Raw genomic sequence first — 24,087 nt, forward strand, 5'->3', positions numbered from 1 at the left:
TAAGCCAAGTACATTGCCACATGGAAAAAATATGACATTTTCCAGTCTCCTTCACAACGAAATGTGATCATGTGCCCAAATTCTGGCTAATGGGATATGAATATAGCATGAGAAGATTCCAGAAAACATCCTTAAAGAGAGGGAGTCTGCTGTCTCTCTCCACTATCTCCTGCCAAGGGTCAGGGCCCTTGATGGTTGGAGCTAGAGAAGTCATCTTGGGCCATAGTGTAGAAGCTGGGTATCGAGGAGGGAGAAGCAGCAAAAATCCAGGAGCCTGGTCCCTGATGATCCTGTGATGCTATCATACCAGCTCCAAATCGCCTGTTTATTTGAGACACAAATAAACTTTAATCCACTGTTGTTTGGCTTGCCTTCATTCACAGCTGAAGTTAATCCTAACCCATACAAACTAATACTGACTCACAAAACTTCAAGCTGCCTTTAAGTTTTTAATGGAGAAAGGCTTAGGGACTCCTGGGTGGCACAGTGGTGGAGGACTGCCTTTGGCTCAGGGCATGATCCTGGAGTCCCGGGGATCAAGTCCCACATTGGGCTCCCTGCAGGGAGCCTGCTTCTCCCTCTGCCTGTATCTCTGCCTTTCTCTCTGTGTGTCTCATGAATAAATAAATAAAATCTTAAAAAAAAAAAAAGAGAGAGAAAGGCTTATGTTATAATGATAAATGAGAACAACGCAGGCCAAACTGTGTTTACAAAAATATATGGAAGATAGAAATAGGAAGGAAATGTGCCAAATTCTTAACTTTTTGGTTTAAGATGGTACCATACTGGGTAGGTTTTATTCCTGTTTCATAATTTTTCTGTACTTCCCCAATTTTTTTTTAACTTAAAAATTTGTATTTTCAATCTTTTTTTTTTTTAAAGATTTTATTTATTTATTCATGAGAGACACACAGAGAAAGAGGCAGAGACACAGGCAGAGGGAGAAGCAGGCTCCATGCAGGGAGCCCAACATGGGACTCGATCCCTGGTCTCCATGATCACACCCTAGGCTGAATGCAGCGCTAAACCGCTGAGCCACCTGGGCTGCCCTGTATTTTCAATCTTTTTGAGCAGCTATACATTTGAGTTTAATTGGTAGCAACCTGAACACATTTAGTGTTTTTTTTATCAACTAGTCTTTTATTTTATTTTTTTAAAGGTTTTATTTATTTATTCATGAGACACACACACACACACACACACACACACACACAGAGGCACAGACACAGGCAGAGGGAGAAGCAGGCTCCATGCAGGGAGCCTGATGTGGGACTCAATCCCGGGTCTCCAGGATCACGCCCTGGGCTGAAGGCAGTGCTAAACCGCTGAGCCACCCAGGCTGCCCTCAACTAGTCTTTTAAACTTTACATTTCTTCTTATACTTCTAGGAGAGAATGGCATTGTGGTCAAGTCTGTCAGTCCTCTGCTCAGTATCATTTTCTGGCTGTTCAAACTTAGGCAAGTTACTTTTCTTTTCTTTTTTTTTAAGATTTTATTTATTTATGAGAGACACACACCCACACACACACAGAGAGAGAGAGAGAGAGAGAGGCAGAGACATAGGCAGAGGGAAAAGCAGGCTCCACTCAGCCCGATGTGGGACTCGATCCCTGGACTCCGGGATCATGCCCTGGGCTGAAGGCAGGTGCTCAACTACTGAGCCACCTAGGCGTCCCAGCAAGTTGCTTTTCTGAACCTCAGTTTCTTCATCCGTAAACTGGGCATCATACTTTTACCTAATTCATAGGACTATGGCCTGAATTAAATAAGATAATGGGTATAAAATCACTTAGCACCATTCATAGAGTAAGCAGTCAATAAACTCTATATAATATTGTCAGTATATCTATTTGTTTGTGCTGATAAAGTCCCCTTGCTGGCATTTTCATTAGCTATACAATATTAGTATTTTATAGCTTACTTGGCTATGTATGGCCTTACTACCAGAAATTTATGTAGTCTTCAATTTTTCATTGATAGATAAGAGAGATTTGAATTATCCAAGAGGGGAACCTCTCTGAGGCAGGAGGATCATGCATAAAAGCTAAGATGAGGGCGGCCTGGGTGGCTCAGCAGTTTAGCACCAACTTCAGCCCAGGGCCTGATCCTGGAGTCCCAGGATGGAGTTACACATCGGGCTCCCTGCATGGAGCCTGCTTCTCCCTCTGCCTGTGTCTCTGCCTCTCTCTCTCTCTGTATCTCTCATGAATAAATAAACAAAATCTTAAAAAAAAAAAAAAAGAAAGAAAAGTTATTTTTGTGTCAGAGGAAGAATTCACCCAATATTCCATATGCTTCCCCACATTTCCCAGCCTCCTCTGTTGTTGTCATGTTGGGGCCATGTGACTAGTTCTTTGCAGGAGATGGAGCAGAAGAGATATATTGTTTGCCCCTTCTGGGCTGAAATTGGAGTGGTGAGGATGGAACAACATATTGAAATGGTGGTGTCACAAGATATGGGCCCTAGATTCCTAAGTCACCAAATAGAGGAGACCTTCACCACCGTCTTTGAACTTTAAGTAAGAAAAAACTTTTGGAAGGCACCTGGCTGGTTTAGTCAGTGGAGTGTATAACTCTTGATCTTGGGGTTGTGGGTTCAGGTCCCATGTTAGGTGTAGAAAATACTTAAAAATAAAATCAAAAAAAGAAAGAAAGAAAGAAAGAAAGAAAGAAAGAAAGAAAGAAAGAAAGAAAGAAAGAAAGAAAGAAAAAAGAAAGAAAGAAAGAAAGAAAGAAAGAAAGAAAGAAAGAAAGAAAGAAAGAAAGAAAAAAGAAATAGGAGTGCTTAAGTGGCTCAGCCAGTTAAGCAGCCAACTCTGGATTTCGGCTCAGGTCATGATCCCGGGGTCCTGGGATCAAACCCTGCGTTGGGCTCCATGCTCAACGGTGAGTCTGCTTGGGGATTCTCTCTCTCCCTCTGCCCCTCCCTACCCCCCCGCACTCTCTCTCTCTCTCTCAAATAAATAAATAAATAGATAAATAAATAAATAAATCTTTTAAAATAAATAAATAACTTTTTGTTGTGTTAAGCCAATGTATTAGTTTGCAAGGGCTGCCATAACAAAATGCCACATACCTGGTAGCTTAGCCAGTGGAAATGTATTTTTTCATGGTTCTGGAGGCTAGAAGTTTAAATTAAGGTATCTGGCAGGTTTGACATCTCCTGAGGCCTCTTTCCTTAGCTTGCAGATTGCCACTTTCTTGCTGTGTTGCCTCATAGCCTTTTCTCCATGTGGGTATATGATATATCTTCCTGGTATCTAGTATCTCTTCCATCTTCTTATGAGGACACAAGTCATAGTGGAGTAGAGCCCCACCCTAATGGCCTAGTTTTAACTTAATCACCTCTTTACAGATCTCTAAATATGGTACATGCAATATGGACTTTGGAACTTCAACATATGAATTTTGCAAGACACAATTCAGCCTTAACAATCACTGAGAATTCAGGATTTATTTTGTTAGAATAGCACAGCATAGCTTATCCTGACCAATACAGTTTTTCTGGGAACAGAAATGAAGATGTGTTTGTTCTGAACATATGAATTTATGTTTATATATGTTGATATATATGTATGTATGTATGTATGTGTGGATGTGTGTGGATGTGATGTGCAAAGCATCACAGTCTCTGAATGACTTACAAGATACCAAGATATTGTTCCCCTTATCCTTGGGATAGCTGGGTAGGTGCTGGGGGCTGGGAGCCTCTAGACTGTTCAACTCAGGTCATGAGCAGACTCCTCTGCTTACCCAGTGTACCATACAAATATATTCTTCTATGTGTGCAGTGTTTTTTTTTTTAAGATTTTATTTATTTATTCATGAGAGAGAGAGAGAGAGAGAGGCAGAGACACAGGCAGAGGGAGAAGCAGGCCCCATGCAGGGAGCCTGACGTGGGACTCGATCCCAGGTCTCCAGGATCACACCCTGGGCTGAGGGTGGTACTAAACCGCTGAGCCGGGATCCCTGGGTGGCGCAGCGGTTTGGCACCTGCCTTTGGCCCAGGGCGAGATCCTGGAGACCCGGAATCGAATCCCACGTCGGGCTCCCGGTGCATGGAGCCTGCTTCTCCCTCTGCCTATGTCTCTGCCTCTCTCTCTCTCTCTCTCTCTCTCTCTGTGACTATCATAAATAAATAAAATTAAAAAAATTAAAAAAAATTAAACCGCTGAGCCACCAGGGCTGCCCCTGCAGTGGTTTTTAAAAAAGATTTAAAAGTACTTTTGGGGCACCTGGGTGGCTCAGTCATTAAGTATCTAGGTCTTAATTTTGGCTCAGGTCATGATCTCAGAGTCATGATATGGAACCTCACCCTGGACTCTGCTTTCAGCAGAGTCTGTTTGAGATTCTCTCCCTAACCCTCTACCCCTCCCCCATGCTCTCTCTCTCAAGTAAATAAGTAAATCTTTTTTTAAAAAAAGATTAAAAAGTACTTTTATTTACTGTGAATAATTATATATCATTTCAGCATATATATATATGTTTTATAAATGTCCTCCTTTTTATGGAATATAGGGAAAAATTATTAAGAAAGTAAGTGCCAAGCATGGTTCTAAATTCATTGTTCTGGGCAGCCCAGGTGGCTCAGCGGTTTGGCCCCCCCCAGGGCCTGATCCTGGAGACCCAGGATCGAGTCCGCATCGGGCTCCATGCGTGGAGCCTGCATCTCCCTCTGCCTGTGTCTCTGCCTCTCTCTCTCTCTGTGTCTCTCATGAATAAATAAATAAAATCTTTTAAAAATAAATAAATAAATAAATAAATAAATAAGTTCATTGTTCTAATACATATAACTCTAAATGAGTATACATGTATCAACTCATTATATTCTCAAAATAATTCTACAAAAAGTGTACTGTTACTATCCTATTTTGCAGATGAGAAGACTAAGGCATAGCTGAGTTAAAGGCATTCCCAAGATTACACAGATGGTAAATAATGGAGACAAAATTTGAACTTAGGCAGCCTGATTTCTAGTCTTTCTGAAGTAGCACTTACAGTCATTGCCATTTTTAAGCAAAAAAAAATTTAATCTATGAATTTCATGGTGGGATTTTTGATTTGCTTTTTTCCACTTGTCTACCATGCAGTGGTTGAGTCAAGTTTTTTCTTTGATGCCTTTCAAGGGTGATTGTGTTGGTTTAGAAAGAAATTAAAATCCTTGCTCTGAAAAATGATGTACCCCAAAACATGAGAAAACACAGTGTGAACTGAGGATCAATGCTGTAATTCCAATTAATTCAATTCAACAATGTATTTCTCAAGTAAGTAGTTAGGCTCTGTGTTGAGTGCCAGGAATACAGTACAGTCTGAGATGACAGTTCCTTGCCTCATAGGTCCTACCACCATGACTTAGGGGTTTATGGTATGTTAGTGAAGAAAAAAGCTTAACAACTATGATGGTTTAGGGATGCCTGGGTGGCTCAGCAGTTGAGCATCTGCCTTCGGCCCAGGGCATGATCCTGGAGTCCCAGGATCGAGTCCCACATCAGACTCCCTACATGGGGCCTGCCTGTCTCTCTGCTTATGTTTCTGCCTCTCTCTCTCTCTATGTCTCTCATGAATAAATAAATAAAATCTTAAAAAAAAAAACCATGATGGTTTACATCAACACAAGCTAATAAGGAGAAACTTAGAAATTAAAACCAAAAAATTTAGAATATGTAATCATTCATTTAAAATAATAATAAACTGGGGGATCCCTGGGTGGCTCAGTGGTTTCGCGCCTGCCTTTGGCCCAGGGCGCGATCCTGGAGTCCCGGGATTGAGTCCCACGTCAGGCTCCCGGCATGGAGCCTGCTTCTCCCTCTGCCTGTGTCTCTGCCTATCTCTCTCTCTCTCTCTATCATGAATAAATAAATAAATCTTAAAAATAATAATAATAATAATAAACTGGGATGCCTGGGTGGCTCAGTGGTTGAGCCTCTGCCTTTGGCTAAGGGCATGATCCCAGAGTCCCAGGATCAAGTCCCACATCAGGATCCCTGCATGGAGCCTGCTTCTCCCTCTGCCTGTGTCTCTGCCTCTCTCTCTCTGTGTCTCTCATGAATAAATAAAATATTTTTAAAAATAAAAATAAAAATAAAATTTAAAATAAATAAAATAATAAACCTATTATGTGTTAACAAAAATAATACGTTTTTATGAAAGATAATTATCTCCTTTTTTTTTTAAAGATAATTATTTCCAAAGCAAAAACAATTTTGAGAGAGAATAGCATCGGTTTTTTATTGTGGTTGCTGTTGTTTTGTTCATCTACCTAATGTCATGCTTAATAGAAGACAGCTTCAGGAGGCTTGGGTGGCTCAGCGGTTGAGCATCTGCCTTTGGCTCAGGACATGATCCCAGAGTCCCAGGATGGAGTCCCACTCAGGCTTCCTGTGGGGAGCCTTCTTCTTCCTCTGCCTGTGTCTCTGTCTCTCTGTCTCTCATGAATGAGTAAATAAAATATAAAAAAAAAAAAAATAGAAGACAGCTTCCTTAAAAAAATTTTTTTTTAAAGATTTTATTTATTTATTCATGAGAGACACGGAGAGACAGGCAAAGACACAGGCAGAGGGAGAAGCAGGCTTTCTGTGGGGAGCCCTATGTGGGACTTGATCCCAGGACCCCAGGACTACACCCTGAGCCAAAGGCAGATGTTCACTGAGCCACCCAGGCATCCCTAGAAGACAGCTTCTGCATTCAGTCTTCTGTGAACATTTGGATTAAAAAACATGGAGAAAATCTGGCCTCACACAGGGAGGCCTGGCTGGCTCAGTCCATAGAGCATGTGACTCTTGATCTTGAGGTTGGGAGTTCAAGCCCTATATTTGGGGTGAAGTTGTTTTTTTTTTTTTTTTTTTTTTAAGATTTTATTTATTTATTCATGAGAGACACAGAGAGGAGAGAGAGAGGCAGAGACACAGGCAGAGGGAGAAGCAGGCCCCAAGCAGGGAACCCAATGTGGGACTCGATCCCAGGTCTCCAGGATCGCGCCCTGGGCCAAAGCCAGGTACTAAACTGCGGAGCCACCTGGGTGCACCCCCCCGCCCCCGCTTTTTAGGGGTAATTACGAAAGGAAGAAATGCAGGTGTACTAAAAGAACCATGTTAGAAGGGTGCCTGGCCGGCTCAGTCAGTAGCGCTTGTGACTCTTGATCCCAGGGCTGGGATGTTAGGTCTAGAGCTTACTTTAAAAAACAATAAACACCCCTTTTCCCTGGCGGGGCCCTCGGAGGCCACAAGATGCCTGGAGTTACTGTAAAGGGTGTGAAGCAGCAGGAGTTTGTCAGAGCTCTGGCCTCCTTCCTCAAAAAGTCTGGGAAGCTGAAAGTCCCCAGGGGGTGGACACTCCGGCTGGCCGAGCACGAAGAGCTGGCTCCCGAGAGGAGAGCTGGTTCGGACACAGGTGCTTCCACCAGCGGGGAGGTGGAAGCACCCCTACCTCCGGGGCGGCTCCCTAAGATCTAGGGGGAAGTCAGAGAAACCGGGTCATGCCCTGCCACTTCAGCAGAGGCTCCAAGAGCCTGGCCCGCAGGGTCCCCCAAGCCCTAGAGGGGCTGAAAGTGGTGGAAAAGGACCAAGATGGGGGCTGCAAACTGACACCTCAGGGACAGCGGGATCTGGACAGAATCGCCAGACAGGTGGCAGCTGCCAACAAGAAGCATTAGAACAAATTCTGGGTTAATAAATTGCTTCATTCGATAAATGAATGAATGAGTGAATGAATACATTCATAAATAAATAAAAAAACTTAAAACTCTGATCTCACACAGGCAATTGGAAAAAGACGAGGATTTTATTTTTTATTTTTTTTAAGAGGAGGATTTTAATAGTCTAGTCTTTCCAGATGATTATATTCTTCTTTGATATTACACCAAAACTTGACAAGTAGTTTCCCAAAGGTTAGTTGCAATCTGAGATCTGACCTTTTCGTACTCTGTGACTCAAGATCAATTCATCTAACTCATCCTTTGTTTTTTTTGTGTGTTTTTTTTTTTTTTTTTTTGCTGCTGTTGTTTGTTTTGTTTTTTAAAGATTTTATTTATTTATTCATGAGAGACACAGAGGGCAGAGGGAGAAGCAGGCTCCTCAAAGGGAGCCCAATGTGGAACTCAATCCCCGAACTGGGATCATGCCCTGAGTCAAAGGCAGACACTCAACCGCTGACCCACCCAGGTGTACCTATCTCATCCTTTGAATGGATATCGTACTACTGCATGATTCTGTAACATCATGCATTTTCATTCAGAAAATATTGATTCATTGAATTATTCAGATCTTCCAAATGTTGATACATAACATTATATAACTCCCCCCCGCCCCCGGCCCCCATCACATTCATTAATATCACCACTGATGTTACTGGAAAGGTCTTTAAATACCGGGAAGTTGTCAAGTTCACAGTGGCAGATACAAGGTTCCTAAAATTCTAATATTCACGTGAAAGCTCAAATTTTATCACTGGCAACAAGTACTGTCAATTGTTTTCCTTGAAGTGACAGGCCCACTTTGTTCATTTTTAAGAAAATATCTGCCAAATACCCAAGTTTGAATACTATAATTTGTCTACAGTCACTCTTTTCAGTAAAAATAGAGCTCCATGAAAAAAGCAGGTGGTTCCTTACAATTCAAAGAACAAGTGCTTTTCCTCAAGCTATCCTCCTATATAGGTTTGCAGCACAATGGCTTAATGTGTACTTCCCATTTCAACACACATCGTATTAAAAATACATGTACTCAGGGGTGCCGGGGTGGCTCAGTTGGTTGAGCCTCTGGCTTTTGGTTTTGGCTCAGGTCATAATCTCAGGGTCCTCAGATAGAGCCCTGCATTCGCCTCCCTGATCAACAGGGAGTCTGCTTCAGATTCTTTCGCTCCTTCTGCTTCCCACTCCCCCTCTGCAATAAATAAATCTTTACAAAAATCCATATGTCAGGGATCCCTGGGTGCCTCAGCGGTTTGGCGCTTGCCTTCGGCCCAGGGTGTGATCCTGGAGTCCCAGGATCAAGTCCCACGTCGGGCTCCTTGCATGGAGCCTGCTTCTCCCTCTGCCTGTGTCTCTGCCTCTCTCTCTCTCTCTCTCTGTCTCTCATGAATAAATAAATAAAATCTTTTAAAAAAAGAAAAGAAAAAATACATATGTGTACTCAAAAATACATGTACTCAAGAGTCAAGATCTAATAAAATTAAGAATTTTTACTATTTCACCAAGGACATTCATTTTTTCTTTTTAAGATTTTATTTATTTATTTATTTGAAGGGGGAGGGGCAGAGGGAGAGGTAGAGAATCTCCAGCAGACTATGCACTGAGCGAAGAGCCCATCTTGGGGCTTGATTTCAGAACCCCAAGATCACAACCTGAGCCGATTTCAAGAGTCTGATCTCAACTGACTGAGCCACCCAGGTGCCCCTCACCAAGGACATTCTTAAGTGAAACTGGCATCTTAAATGGAATTTATTTACTTATTTACTGCTAGTGCTTGGCAGTGAGTAATATAATGAGTATTGTTACAGTACGATACAACTGCTTTCATTTGTGCTAAGACATCAGCGGTTTTGTCCACCATTGCTTCTGTACCATCAATGCAAATGTCAACATAATGAGAAAAGCAAATAATGTCTTAATAATATCAGAAAATAGTTTGACCTCATGGATCTCTTGAAAGGGTTTTGGTGACAGGGGAGTCAGACCATACTTTGAGAACTACCATCACAGAAAATAACCATATTTCCACACAAAGAATATTTTTTTTACAAAGAATCTTTGATATCTGAAACAGAATGCTGATGTAGATCACTGATTATCATATATGCCTTTTAATAGGGTAGCTACTATAAAAATCACCGAGTGATTTAGTAGAAGGATTTAGTACTAATTTAGCTTTTCCAATATTTATTGGAGTATTTATTCATGAGAGACACAGAGAGAAAGAGGCAGAGAGAGAGGCAGAGACATAGGCAGAAGGAGAAGCAGGCTCCCTGTAGGGAGCCTGATGCGGGACTCAATCCCAGGACCCCAGGATCACGCCCTCAGCCAAAGGCAGATGCCTAACTGCTGAGCCACCCAGGCATCCCTCCAATAAATGTGCTTAAAAACAAACTTAGGGTCAAAAGGTTAGAGATTGTATAGTTAGTTTAATTATTTGTATTTTTATTTTCAAGTATTAGAAGTCTACTAGTAAGGTAGTTTTTTTCTCTCATTATTTATTCTCTAAAAACTAATTATATTAATGGGAGAAAATCTGATTAGACCTCTCTCCAAAGAAGATATACAAATGGTTAAGTTAAAAAATGGCTAATAAGTAAAAAACAAGACAAATGGCTAAAAAGTATATGAAAAGATGCTCAGCATCATTAGTCATCAGGGATATACAAATCAAACCCACAATGATATATCACTTTATACCCACTAGATGGCTAGAAATAAAAAAATCAGATAATAACAAGTGTAGGTGAGGATGAGGAGAAATCAGAACTCTCATATACAACTGGCAAGAATATAAAATTGTCCAACTGCTTTGGAAAACTGTTTAGCAGTTCCTCAAACAATTAAACAGAATTAATGTAGAATTTTATATAATCTATGTATATACCCAAGAAAATTGAAAATCTATGTCTACACAGAACCTTGTATGTGAGTGTTCATAGCAGCATTATTCACAATAGCAAAAATGTGAAAATAATTCAAATGTTCATCAACAAACACAGGAATGAGCAAAATGTAGTATAGCCATGCAGTAGAATATTATTTGGCCTTAAAAAAAGAAATGAAGAGCTGGTATGTACATTATGGAATATACCAGCTCATTCCATAATGTGAATGAACCTTGACTACATTAGCTAACTGAAAGAAGCCAATCACAAAGACCACATGTCATATGATTCCATTTATGTAAAACTCCAGAGTGAAAATCAATAAAGACAGAATGTTAACTGGCAGTGACTTGATGGACGGAGGGGCAATGAGGAGTGTGAAGGAGTAGAGGATTGATAGCTAAGGGATAAGGGGTTTCTTCTTGAGATGATGACAATGTTCTAAAATTGTGGTGATGGGGATCCCTGGGTGGTGCAGCGGTTTGGCGCCTGCCTTTGGCCCAGGGCGCGATCCTGGAGACCTGGGATCGAATCCCACGTCGGGCTCCCTGGTGCATGGAGCCTGCTTCTCCCTCTGCCTGTGTCTCTGCCTCTCTCTCTCTCTCTCTGTGACTATCATAAATAAATAAAAAAATTAAAATAAATAAAATAAAAAAATAAAATTGTGGTGATGGTTACGTTTTTTTCTGTGAATATACTAAAAACCATTGAATCATACACTCTAAATGGGTGAATTGTATGGTATATTAATGATATCGCAATAAAATTATTCACCCCTAAATTAATTACATTATAGAAAAAAATTATAGGAAAAATTTTAGAGCAATAATTTTGTAGAGAAGGAGACTGAAGCCCCAGAAGGAGAGGCAATTGATCTAAAGTTGCACAAAAGGGATCCCTGGGTGGCGCAGCGGTTTGGCGCCTGCCTTTGGCCTAGGGCGCGATCCTGGAGACCCAGGATCGATTCCCACGTCGGGCTCCCGGTGCATGGAGCCTGCTTCTCCCTCTGCCTGTGTCTCTGCCTCTCTTTCTCTCTCTGTGACTATCATAAATAAATAAAAATTAAAAATATATAAAAAAAAATAAAGTTGCACAAAACCTGGGACAGGAACCCAGGTTTATGGTGCCTGTGGTGGAATGCATTTCATCCCCCAGAATAGTATTACAATACCCCTTTCACTTCTGAGAAGAAAATTCTAATGATCATACCAAAAGCATTCAAACTGGAGTCAGCCTAAGAGGTGAAAAGAAAGTATCTACAAGAAAAAAAAAAAAAGTATCTACAAGAAAAGTGCTCTATCTACAGTTCTGCTTTGAACAATGTCCCCCTTTGTGGAAAGAAATGGGAAACCGAGCAGAATAAGAGAGGAGAACTAGAATTCACCTTCTTGCTTGCGCGGGCTTTTAAGTAGTCATACCAGTTGTGTAGGCTTCTGCCAACTTCTTTAAAAATAGCTATTCCTAAGAATAGTAAACACAAAATGTAGCACAAACATTTTGGTGGGTCCACAGGGTAGTAAATATCACACCCTTTCCTGGCCAAAAATATTGTACTAGACAGCTTGACGCTTTTCTTACAAATGATTTGGTTCCAATGCTAGGCAGTCCTAGGCAGAACTATAGGGATTTGCATAATACTTAGAGTTTCAATCTGCTTTTATCTAGTATTCCATCTGATGCTCAGAACAGCGCTGTGAAATCAATAGGGTAGGTATTACTAGCCCCATTTCGCAGATAGGAAATTATTTTTAGAGAAGTAGGACAAGGTTTATTATCATCTTCATTTTATGAATGAGAGTTTTATTTTACAGTGTGATATAAATAGCTGCAAGAGAGAACTTAAACCTGTAGCTGGTACATGAAATTTGGAGAACAGGGGTGCTTGGCTGGCTCAGTCAGTGGGGCATGTGACTCTTGATCTTGGGGTTATGGGTTGGAGCTCCATGTTGGGTGTTGAGATTACATAAAAATAAGGCCTAAAAAAAAAGAAAGACTGGAGAACAGGGAACAGAGTGTGCAACTGGGATACTCATGGAAATGACAGATTTATTACTGCTTTATATGTATTACACTTGTATAAGCTGCTTCTTCTTATATATAATTTTTTTAAAACTGCTTTGGGACAGATCAGATCCTGGATCTGCAAACCCTGGTATGCTACAGAATGGTTGACAGTGTTGCTTCCTTGTACAATTCCAGGAGACATTATTCACAAGGAGGAGACACCATCCCCATAGCATAAGATATAAGTGATGGGTATCCCCTGGAATTAGCAAAGCAGATTCTTGGCCCTAAGTAAGAGATGTTATGTAGATATCATACACAGGGAGGCCACTGGCTGGCTCCATTGATAGACTATGCAACTCTTGATCTTGAGGTCATGAGTTCAAGCCCCATGTTGGGTGTAGAGATTACTTAATTTTTTTTAAAACATAGCAGACATGAATAGACCATTAATAGACCATTAATAGACCATAATAGACCATATTTAGACCATGAATAGACCATTAAAAAGCCATATTTTTCTTTTGCTCCTCTTCTGGCTTATATTGCTGGGGCCTGCATCCCCAGCCCACCCTACACCTGCCTTTTTTTTTTTTTTAATTTAATTTATTTATTCATGAGCATCCCAGAGAGAGAGAGAGAGAGAGAGAGGCACAGATACAGGCAGAGGGAGAAGCAGGCTCCACACAGGGAGCCTGACATGGGACTCGATCCCAGGTCTACCAGGACCACACCCCAGGCTGAAGGGAGCGCTAAACCGCTGAGCCACCGGGGCTGCCCTACACCTGCCTTTTAATGCAAATAGCATATATCCTTGTAATGGACAAAGAGATAATGCTATCTTTGTAGTCTTCCAGGATGCAAGATAACATCTAAGGAGTGAAGGGTCATAAATGTTCTCTAAGATCAGTAACTCTATATAGATACAGATATATATAGAGAGAGAATAAGAGAGATTGAGTATCCCTGCTTTCATCTCTTGCTGGTTCACATCTAATTCCCATTTTTCAAAAAGTCAAGGACTCTCTTGGGTAGTCCAAGGGGACCCCGTCTGGCTGCTTGGACAAGCCTGCGAGCACCAATCTCAAGACTCATCACAAACTCCACCTTCTCCATGAAGTAACTTCTGTCCTAACAGTCCATTATAATCATTGTATATTTTGGTATTTTTAAAATATTTTTTTAATATTCCATTTAACTATAATTTATCTTTTTACATTATTCTTTCATTTTTCATAAGTATTTGACTCCTATTAAGTTTTATCTCCTTCAAAAGGTTATGACTCTTTGAGGATAGAAACCATATTATTTTCCATTTCTTTATGATCCAAGCTTTCTAATGCATGGCAATAAGTACAATGGCTACTAATTCAATTGAATTAGTCAGTTTGACTTCAACAATTGGAGTCACTTGGTATTATAAGTGCAGTAAGGTCTATAAGCAAATCTAGAAATATATCAACTATTCCGTGAATAATTCCCTTTGAAATTACTAACTTATATTTCACATGTGCAGTTTTTGGAAATTGGGATCTCATTGCTTTAAACCTTTGTCCCTGTATTTGGTAGTTCATACAGACAAACAAATTTGAATTCTGTTTACTAATGTTATTAAGTTTCAAGAGCCAATTTCTGGTAGAACAAATACCCAAATCATTTAAACTGTTGAAAGATAAATTGAGGCAGAGTAAAAATTTCTAAGAGTTTATCTGAGCTAAAATCAATCAAGAGTGTCAAACCAGAAAGTACTCCACTGACAGGAGCTAAGGAAAAAATTGTATGGAGAAGGAATGGAAGCAAGACAACAAAATTATTTAATCAGCTATAACTTAAGCAGCTGCCTTATTTGGAAAAGATTTGTTGGTTGTGTTGTAACTGGTTGTCCTTAGCTTTTGATTTCTTAACCTTGAGGCGTTTATTGGCTTGGGTTTTTCTTTGTTTACATAATGCCACTAAAGCACTAGAACCACTTCAGAGTAATGACCTCCTTGTTTGGTTAATTTAACAATCACTGTATCTGTATCACATTTTCTTTCCTTTTTTATTCCATTTTTGAAGAAGATATTATATAGCTCATAATTCCAAATAGATAAAATATAAATTTAGGACTTTAAGAAGAAACCTAAATTAATGTAAAACAAATAACGTTCCCCCCCTCCTTTTTTTTCATGTAACTTTTTAAAAAAGATTTTATTTATTTACTTAAGAGAGAGAGTGTATGAGCTGGGGAAAGGGGTACAGGCTGAGGAAGAAGCAGAGGAGGGAGCCCAACACCAGGTCTATCCCAGGACCTGAGATCATGACCTGACCTGAAAGCAGACTAACCAACTGAGCCACCCAGGCACTCCTTCATATAACTATTTTTTAAGAGTGTATTATAAGGGGGTGACTTAAGCTGTATGTAGTAGAAACTTGACTGTAGTAGTAGTTTAGCCAAATAAGACTTCAATGTTTTCAAATGGCAAGAAGTCTAGAATCAGCATGGGTTGGCAAACAAACAAAAATACAGGACATCTAGTTAAATTTGGATTTCAGATAAACAATGAATTGGTTTTTAGTATAATATGTTTCATGCACGAATTTAACTGGGTAAGTGGTGTTTGATTTGGCCATCATGGAAGCTGACTGACCAGGCTAATGCTCAAGGATGTCTGCAAGCTCCTTCTTGCAGGGGAGGATAGGATTTTGTTCTCAGTGGTTGCACGGTGGATATTCCCAGGCATCAAATTCATGTTCTATGTAGGAAGAATGGGGGAAGGAGACAGGGAGAAGTCAGTAGTCCTAAGCCAACTGAGCCTGACTCTTTGAATCGGAAAACAGTGGCTTCTCAACAAATGTCCCTTGGACTTAGGAAAAGCGTGACTTCTCTGGAAACTCCATCTAATAGAAATCACTTACATTTTCTCTGCCACAACTGGGTTGCCTGGCCACCCCTACCTGCAAAGATGAACAGAGATGTGAATATTTTTAATTGGGTGCTCAGCCAGTGTGAACAAATTGGATTTCCATTAGGAGGGAGGAAGAGAAGAATTGACGGGATAGGCAACTTGCAATATCTACAGTGAAAGGTAAAAGTAACTTCCAATGTTGATTGCGAATTGTATTTGACCACACAAAAATGCACTGTGAATTTGGAAAGTGAAAGAAATTCACAAGACTTTCCATTGTTAGTCTTCCCCGACCCCACCCCCACCATTAGTCTTAACCACCCTTAACCATCTTCTACCTTCCTAAGAAATTTTTGCCCATAGTTTTAATACCCTTAACTCTAGAAAATCAGTGGGAAAAGCTAAAGATCCTGCTGGTAGGTACGACTCAAAAATGGAAATAGGGTTCCTAGAACCAGACCCAAAGGCTATGGCCTGGAAAGTTTCTCAGCCATGAGATACATAATGATTCTGTGAAATTTAACAAAGTCTCTTAAAAGAAATTAATCTAAAATAGTGATTCGATAGTGAATCCTATTTCCATGGGCCCCAAACTCTCAGATCTGCTAAAACTAATGTTCTCACATCCAACACAATTTTACAACAAAGGTTTCTCCTCCATCTAAAAGTATTCTGTGCCTGATTTTCTTACCAAGAGAAAATTAACACCGGACATTGACCCCTCTCTCAATCTCTCCAAGCAATTAGCATCAAATTATTTCTTTTCTTGTGGAAATTGAAAAGGAAATCACTAACAAATGGAACCCAATTACAAGATTTTTTTTTCCTCTGTGGTATTCTATTTAGCAGTGGTTTTACAAACACTCTGGGTTCCTTTTTCAGCTGGAGTTTCAAACTTTCGATGGAACATTTTCCGTCAATAACAAAACCAGTTGTTCATCTAATTTGGGACGATAAAAGGGTGTATCACGTGGTGACCTTAGTCAGTTTCGTTTTTCTGTACCAGTAAGAGAAGTATACGTAAAATAAGAATATAATTTTCACCATGACTAATGCATTTCCAGTAATTATTATTATAGAGATTAATTCTCAAAGAAAAATAGTTTTACTGAGCTTTTTTCATTTTGTTTTGTTTTTACAACCTGGCTGCCAGTCTGTCTTTATTAAGGCAACACTTACTTGATTTCTAGTTAAAAGATTTATGTCCAACTGAATAAGCAGCATAATTATTTTGTCAGGCAGTAATGAAAATGAACATTTCCTCAATTTTTTTTTTTTTTTTTTTTTTTTTAGTGGTGTAGTTTTTACAAGCTCTACAGAAGATAGCATTCAGATAAGGTCATACCAAATAGAAGTTTTGCTCATTGGATTAAAAATAGATCAGCTCAGTGAGTCAGCAGGTAGTTTCATTGCAGTTGCCTACTGAGAACATCCTAATTCTTGTACTACATCACAGTGAAGTACTCATGTGGCTTTGTGGGGATTAGTTTATTCAGCTCTTAGAAATAAGATCACAGTAGATCTAGGACATTCTGTGAGATGCAACAGCACCAAGAGTATTATGGGTCAAATTCTGGTTAAGTAGATGTAAGCACATATTCAACATAACTGTTTAAATTCCTTTTACTGAGAGGTTCATGGGTCAGATTCTGATTAAGTGTAAGCAAGCACAAATGTGAAGATTTCAGTTCCTTTTAATACATTTACGGTAACTTTGGCTAAATTAAAAGTGAATGCTGGAATCGGGTTACAGAGGGTACCTGACTGTGCTGTGATGTCTAGGGCAATGCCAGTTTCATTATCCCATGAGCCTTCCTGCCTGACTTCTCCTCCCCCTGCCATATGGGGAACCGGGGTGGGGGGCAGGGGCTTATTGTCTTTGCCTTCTTTATTACTCACATCCAGGCCGTGACCAAGACACTTCCAGTCCCAGGACAATCCGGGATGGGGTTGGTAGTTCTGAAAAGGAGACATGCAGAAAGGAAAGCCTACCTTCTTGCAAAACATCTTCTTCCAAATACTGGGTTTCAGTAGGGAAACGCTTTAAGCTAGTATCTTCTATCAATATATATCAACACATCCAGCATTATCCTTGTACAGCCTCCATGAGTTAGGTGCTAGGGAAACATAAATGAATAAAACTAGATCTTGACCCTGTAAAGGATCTGTCAGGCTCCTGATTTATCAGATCCCTGAGTAGATAGAGTTCAGTTACGATGTGAGGAAAATGCAAAGTAGGCAGGTGAGAAGGTGGAAGAATTAGGTTCTGTGTGGCTCAGTAGGGTAGCTGGCAGTGGAGAAGCTGTGTGAGGGCCCTGGGGCTTTGAAGAGAGGGAAAATCAATGTAGAGGCTCTGAGAAATGCAGAAAGCAAGTTCCATTCTCATAAAAATTTGGCCTAGCGCTGACCTTGGACACATTGCCTGGTTCAGCCCATTTCTCTCTTCAGTCAGACACTCAACAGAACAGGTAACTGCAATTTGTCCTTGGCAGGAGGCAGGCTGTTTTCCTTTCCGGTAGATTCAATAGATTCCTTCAGAATCCCTAGTTTACCACAACCTCCCACACTCTCAAGTCATGCAAGGACCTTCCATCTTTTTTAAAGCTATTAATTGGGGGACACCTGGGTGGCTCAGTCAGGGTCCCAGGGTCCTGGGATCCAGCCCTGCATTAGGCTCCTTGCTCAGCGGGGAGCCTGCGTCTCCCTCTCCCTCTGCCTGCTTGTGTGAACTCTCTCTCTGTTCAAATAAACAAACAAACAAACAAACAAACAAACAAACAAACAAATAAATAGATAAAACCTTTAAAAAAAACCCAAGTAATTAATTAAATAAAGCTATTAATTGATAGCCAAAAGTTAAGGGAGACTTTGCTGGTAAAGGTTCAAGGTGAGATCCCTGGTAGAAATGTTTGCCTTTTAACACAGAAGTCTGGGACTGTTGAAGAGTTTTCAGATCAGACCACTAAACTCCAGTCTAAATGCCAGCCTCAAGGTTACCTTAAAAGGTGTTACATTAATTGAGCAAGGAGGCCATTGGACTGAGGTGGTTCTAATGCCTTAGTGGCATTATGTAAGCAAAGCAAAATGTAAATCTGTAAATGCCTCGAAGCTAAGAAATGGAAACCTAAGAACAACCAGTCACAAACAGCCATCTAGATTCTAACCCATAGCCAATCAATAATTTCCTTACTCACTTCTCTCTTTTCTTTCTGAAAGTCTGTCCTGGAGTCCCACTGGGTAGAGCATACCTAACCACTTCCAGTTTGGTGCTGCCTGTTTTTAACCGAAGTAAAATAAAAACAAAAAAATTTTTATATGCCTCAGCTTATCTTTTGACAAAGGTTAAATCTTACTCTATATCCCAAGTCTCCCTCCTAGGCCTTATATTTTCCTGATTCTTTGTTTCCTTGTTTGCTTCTAGTTTCCTTGTGTTTTAATTACCATTGGAAATGACTTCTCTCTCATTCATGTGTTCAGAATGAATCCTGCTTTCTTTTTGCCAGTACTTAATCCCAATAAGAGGATTTGAAGATACATTTATACTTCCCTTAAGAGTAGAGCTGACTGGGGCTCCTGGATGGTTCAGCCAGTTGAGTATTGAGCGTGCAGTTCTTGAGCTTGGGATTGTAAATTCAAGTCCCATGTTGGGGTTAGAGATTATTTTATAAATAAATAAATAAATAAATAAATAAATAAATAAATAAACAACAGATAATAAAAAGAAAGAAGTAGATTAGATTGATCATTTTTCTTTTTTTTTTTTTTTGATTGATCATTTTTCTAAGCACTATTTCAAGGTTTACTTATAAAGCTTGAGAGCCAGGATTAAGATAGACTTGAATACATCCTCTACTCCGTATTCCTTTGGTACATGTTTGTTCCCAACCTCCAAGAGGTCAGACTCATCTATTATCTTTGGGCCCCAATGGCTGGCTCCAGCCTGCTGCTCATCTGGTGGTGGATGGATTCAACTTCAGTGGCTTCACAGTCGCTTCCAAATCCTTGGAGCCAAAAGCTGTCAATCATTTTGCAAGATTTATTGCATTCCTCGTCTTGGCAAAAAAAAATTGTGAGTTTATAGAAATAAAGTTTGTATCGGTCTAAGAAAATGACTTCAAAATATCTACAAAGTAGGGTGTTTGGGTGGTGCAATCCATTAAGTGTTGATCTTTGGCCCAGTCCATGATCCCAGGGCACTGGGATCATCAGGGGAGAGCCTACTTCTCCCTCTCCCTCTGCCTGCTGCTCCCCCTGGTTGTGCTCACTCTCTCTGTGTCAAATAAATAAATAAATAAATAAATAAATAAATAAATAAATATGCTGCTATAAACATCAGGGTGCACGTATTCCTTTAAAAAAATTTACAGGGACACCTGGGTGGCTCAGCAGTTTGACGCCTGCCTTCGGCCCAGGGCATGATCCTGGGGTCCCAGGATGGAGTTCCACATCGGGCTCCCTGCATGGAGCCTGCTTCTCCCTCTACCTGTGTCTCTGCCTCTCTCTCTCTGTCTCTCTCTCTCTCTCTCTGTCTCTCTGTCTCTCATGAATATATGCATAAAATATTTTGTTTAATTTACAAAGCAACATAAAATTAAATATAAATAAACAGAATGAAAATATGGTGCAAAAAGTCAGTCTGAGATATTAACTTATCTTAAATGCTGAAACAAGTATGAGAGCAAATACAAATTTTCTTTCTGCTGAAAACTGAGTGAGGAGACTTACCCCTTCTCCTTTTTCTTTCTCAATTCCTTTCTTTGTCCTTTTCAAAAGCAAGTAAATCCTTTTAATGGCTAAACAGGGCTGTGGCCAATCTCTCACCTCAGAAATGTTTCCTTATCCTCAAGGAAGATAAAACCCAACCTCCCAGTTTCCTGGAAGGAACTAGATCTAACTTGTCAGCAGACTCCAAATTGCAAAATCTACCTAATAGTATTGAATGGATTATATCCACTTAGCTATACAAAAGAGGAAGACTCCTTCCTGTCTTTGGAATCCCTGTAGTGAGTTACCTGTGTTGCGCATCATATTCTGATTTATTGCTTATTCAAATTTAAAGTTTCTCCTTTTTCCATTTGTGTGGAGAGCTTTTGTCAATTAAGAGGAAATTTTGTTTTTAATTATATTTCCCCAACAGAAGCATATGCTGAGCTTTCTGGCAGCTGAGATATTGATGCCTGGTAGTTTTCTTCTTCTTCTTCTTCTTCTTCTTCTTCTTCTTCTTCTTCTTCTTCTTCTTCTTCTTCTTCTTCTTTCTTCTTCTTCTTCTTCTTCTTCTTCTTCTTCTTCTTCTTCTTCTTCTTCTTCTTCTTCTTCTTCTTCTTCTTCTTCTTCTTCTTCTTCTTCTTCTTCTTCTTCTTCTTTCTTCTTCTTCTTTCTTCTTCTTCTTCTTTCTTCTTCTTCTTCTTTCTTCTTCTTCTTCCTTCTTCTTCTTCTTCTTCTTCTTCTTCTTTCTTCTTCTTCTTCTTCTTTCTTCTTCTTCTTCTTCTTCTTCTTCTTCTTCTTCTTCTTCTTCTTCCTCTTCTTCTTCTTCTTTTTTTTTTGCCTGGTAGTTTTCAATCATGACATTAATCCTTTAATTTCTTGGGATGCCTGGGTGGTTCAGTTGGTTAAGAGTCTCACTCTTGATTTCGGCTCAGGTCATGATATCAGGGTTGTGGGATGGAGCCTCATGCTAAGCATGGAGTCAGTTTGATTCTCTCTCCTCTGCCTCTCTCCCCACTCATGATCTCTTTCTAAATAAATAAAATCTTTAAAAAAAATCTTTGAATTTCTTTAATAGAGAATCAGTGCAGTGTAATGGTCAAGAATATGGACTCTGGAGTTGAAATGCTTGCCTTCAAGTTCTGACTGTGTCATGCACCAGCAGTGTGCCCTTGTGCCAGTCACTTGGAAATTACATTGAACTTCTCCCAAGTCTGAAGTTCCTTATCAAATTTTCTAAGCCTCAGTTTCCTCATCTCCAAAATAGTGAATGATGAATCAGCCCCACTTGAATCTTGGGGACTTGAAACAGGTCTCCACAGCAAAGGGAGGCTCTGTTGATGGAAGAGGTAGAAGAGAATACTAGGCAGGCCAGAACAATTGGTGTCCAGACCACTGTTAATCTCTGCTCTCTGCTAAACTCCATGAGGTATGGGGCTGTGTCTCACTTTACAGCTTCAGTGCCCAACTTATCACTTAAATTTAATAGTTGCTCAATAATAATAATAAAGGTTTGTTGATTGAATAAATAACGAACGAAAAAAATCTCATAAGCAAAGTTTCAGAGGTCATAAAACTGAAAGAAGGAACACAGAGAGTAACAGTGGGAAATATATTTGAGATCTAGGTTAGGGCCAAATGGTAGGGAGGCTTAAAGACTAAGCTGAGGAATTTGTGCATTACTCTGTAGGCAGTAAAGAACTACTAAGTGTTTGTGGGCAGGGAAATAGTATGATCAGAGCTGAATTGTAAGAAGAGTAAATAAATTTATGTCCAGAATAAATTGGGGATGGGACTCCTTGTAGATGAGAAGATGTTTCTCAGAGAAGGCTATGGCAGGAGCCCCTGGGTGGCTCAGTCAGTTAAGCGTCTGGCTCTTGGTTTTGGGTCAGGTCATGATCTCATGGGTGGTGGGGTCGAGCCTCCACGCTCAGTGAAGAGTTTGTCTCTCTCTCTTTGTTCCTCTCTGGCTCATGCTTGCTCTTTCTCTCTCAAAAAAGAAAATAGTAATAATAATAATCTTTTAAAAATGGCCATGGCAATCATTTAGGTTATAGCAATGGTTCCTTTTTTAAAAAATATTTTATTTATTTACTCATGAGAGACACACACACACAGAGGAAGAGACACAGGCAGAAAGAGAAGCAGGCTTCCTGCAGGGAGCCCGATGTGGGACTCATCCCAGGACCCCGGGATCATGAGGGCGGACACTCAACTGCTGAGACACCCAGGTGTCCCTATAGCAATGGTTCTAACAAGGGGTGATTTAGCCCCTCCAGAGGACATTTGATAATGTCTAGAGATATACCTGATTTTCATAACTGAGGGGATGTTATTGGCACCTAGTCAGTAAAGACCAGAGATGCTATTAAACATCCTACAATGCCCAATTGTACAAATGTACAAATTGTACAAATGTACAATTCTTTACAACAAAGAATTATCCTGTCCAGAATGTCAGTAGTATTCTGCTTGAGTGACTCTGGGTTACAGGTGATTAGAATAGATAACAAGAAGGGAAAGACTGGGGCAGCTACAAGTGGTTCTGTGGAAGTGGAGTACATGGAATTTTGAACAGGACTAAATATGAGGGCAAAGGGGAAGCGGGATTTAAAATTTAAAAAATCCAAAGTGTAAAGCAGGTAACTGAGAAGATGGGATGTCAAGAACAAAGAAATCAGAAGGAAGGCCACATTTTAAGGGAAAATAATGAATTTGTTTTGAGTTTGAGATGCCAACTGGGTACCTTTGCACCATTCCAGAAGCAATTGAAAATGTACTTGTGGGGAGACTGCCAAGAGGCTAAGACCAGAGTTCCAGACTTTAGGAGACCCAATTTTGCATTGAGTTCTTGGTTAAAAGAAAGGTAGCAGCTGAAGGTGCTGACAAAGAGCAGAGAGGGGAAAAAAAGAAAAAAAAAAAAAAACAGGTCTGAGAACAGAAGTTTGAAAGACTGGGAAAAAATGCAAAGGTCTATATAAGACTCAGTAACTTCTCTAAAGACATAATTTTTCAGACTATTTCTCCACTTTAGCAATTAATTTCTCCCCAATAAATCCAACATATTAATTAAGACTATCTGGAAGGGAGTCTTTCCGAACTGTTCCTAAACTCTTGTTAAGTCCATATCAAAGAGCCTCTTGTTCTCTTGTTTTTAAATAACTGTTTTATTAAATTCTTCAAATCCTCTTATAAATCCCAAACGTACTCTCAAGCGTGGCTTAATAATACAGTATTTTGAAGGCATTCTTTTCCTTTTATTCTGCAACTATCTTTAGCACTTAGGAATGTTTTAAAAATTATTTATAAGATTGGCCTTCTGCAAAATTGAGAAGTAGATTATTTGATTTGGGGGTATAGCAAGTCTCTGGACTTTTTGCTGTCCAGAGAGGAAAAAAATGTGAATGTGAGTTTATATCCCAGTTCTGCCCCTGGTAGGCTAGGTAACCTTTGGTAATTTTCTTTCCCTCTCTCATTTTTAAAACTTTTTATTGAGTTATACCATACCTATGAGAAGCTACATGAATTTTGTCAGAGACTAACATGAGCATTCAGCATGGTGCTTGCCCACAGACCCATCCCAGTATAATTCACTGCCTATACCTTTGGTTTAAATTCCTAGGCACAATTCAGAAACATTACAAATTTGTTTAAACTTTGCAAAGTTTTTATTTTGAAAATGTTAAGCCTATAAAAAGTCGGGCAGCCCTGGTGGCACAGCGGTTTGGTGCTGCCTGCAGCCTGGGGTGTGCTCCTGGAGACCTGGGATGGAGTCCCACATCAGGCTCCCTGCATGGAGCCTGCTTTTCCCTCTCCCTCTGCCTGTGTCTCTGCCTCTCTCTCTGTGTCTATGAATAAATAAATAAAATCTTTAAAAAAAAGCCTATAAAAAGTTGAAAAAACAGTACAATGAACA

This window comes from Canis lupus, chromosome 11 (genome assembly GCF_048164855.1).
Source record: "Canis lupus baileyi chromosome 11, mCanLup2.hap1, whole genome shotgun sequence".
NCBI lineage: Eukaryota > Metazoa > Chordata > Mammalia > Carnivora > Canidae > Canis > Canis lupus.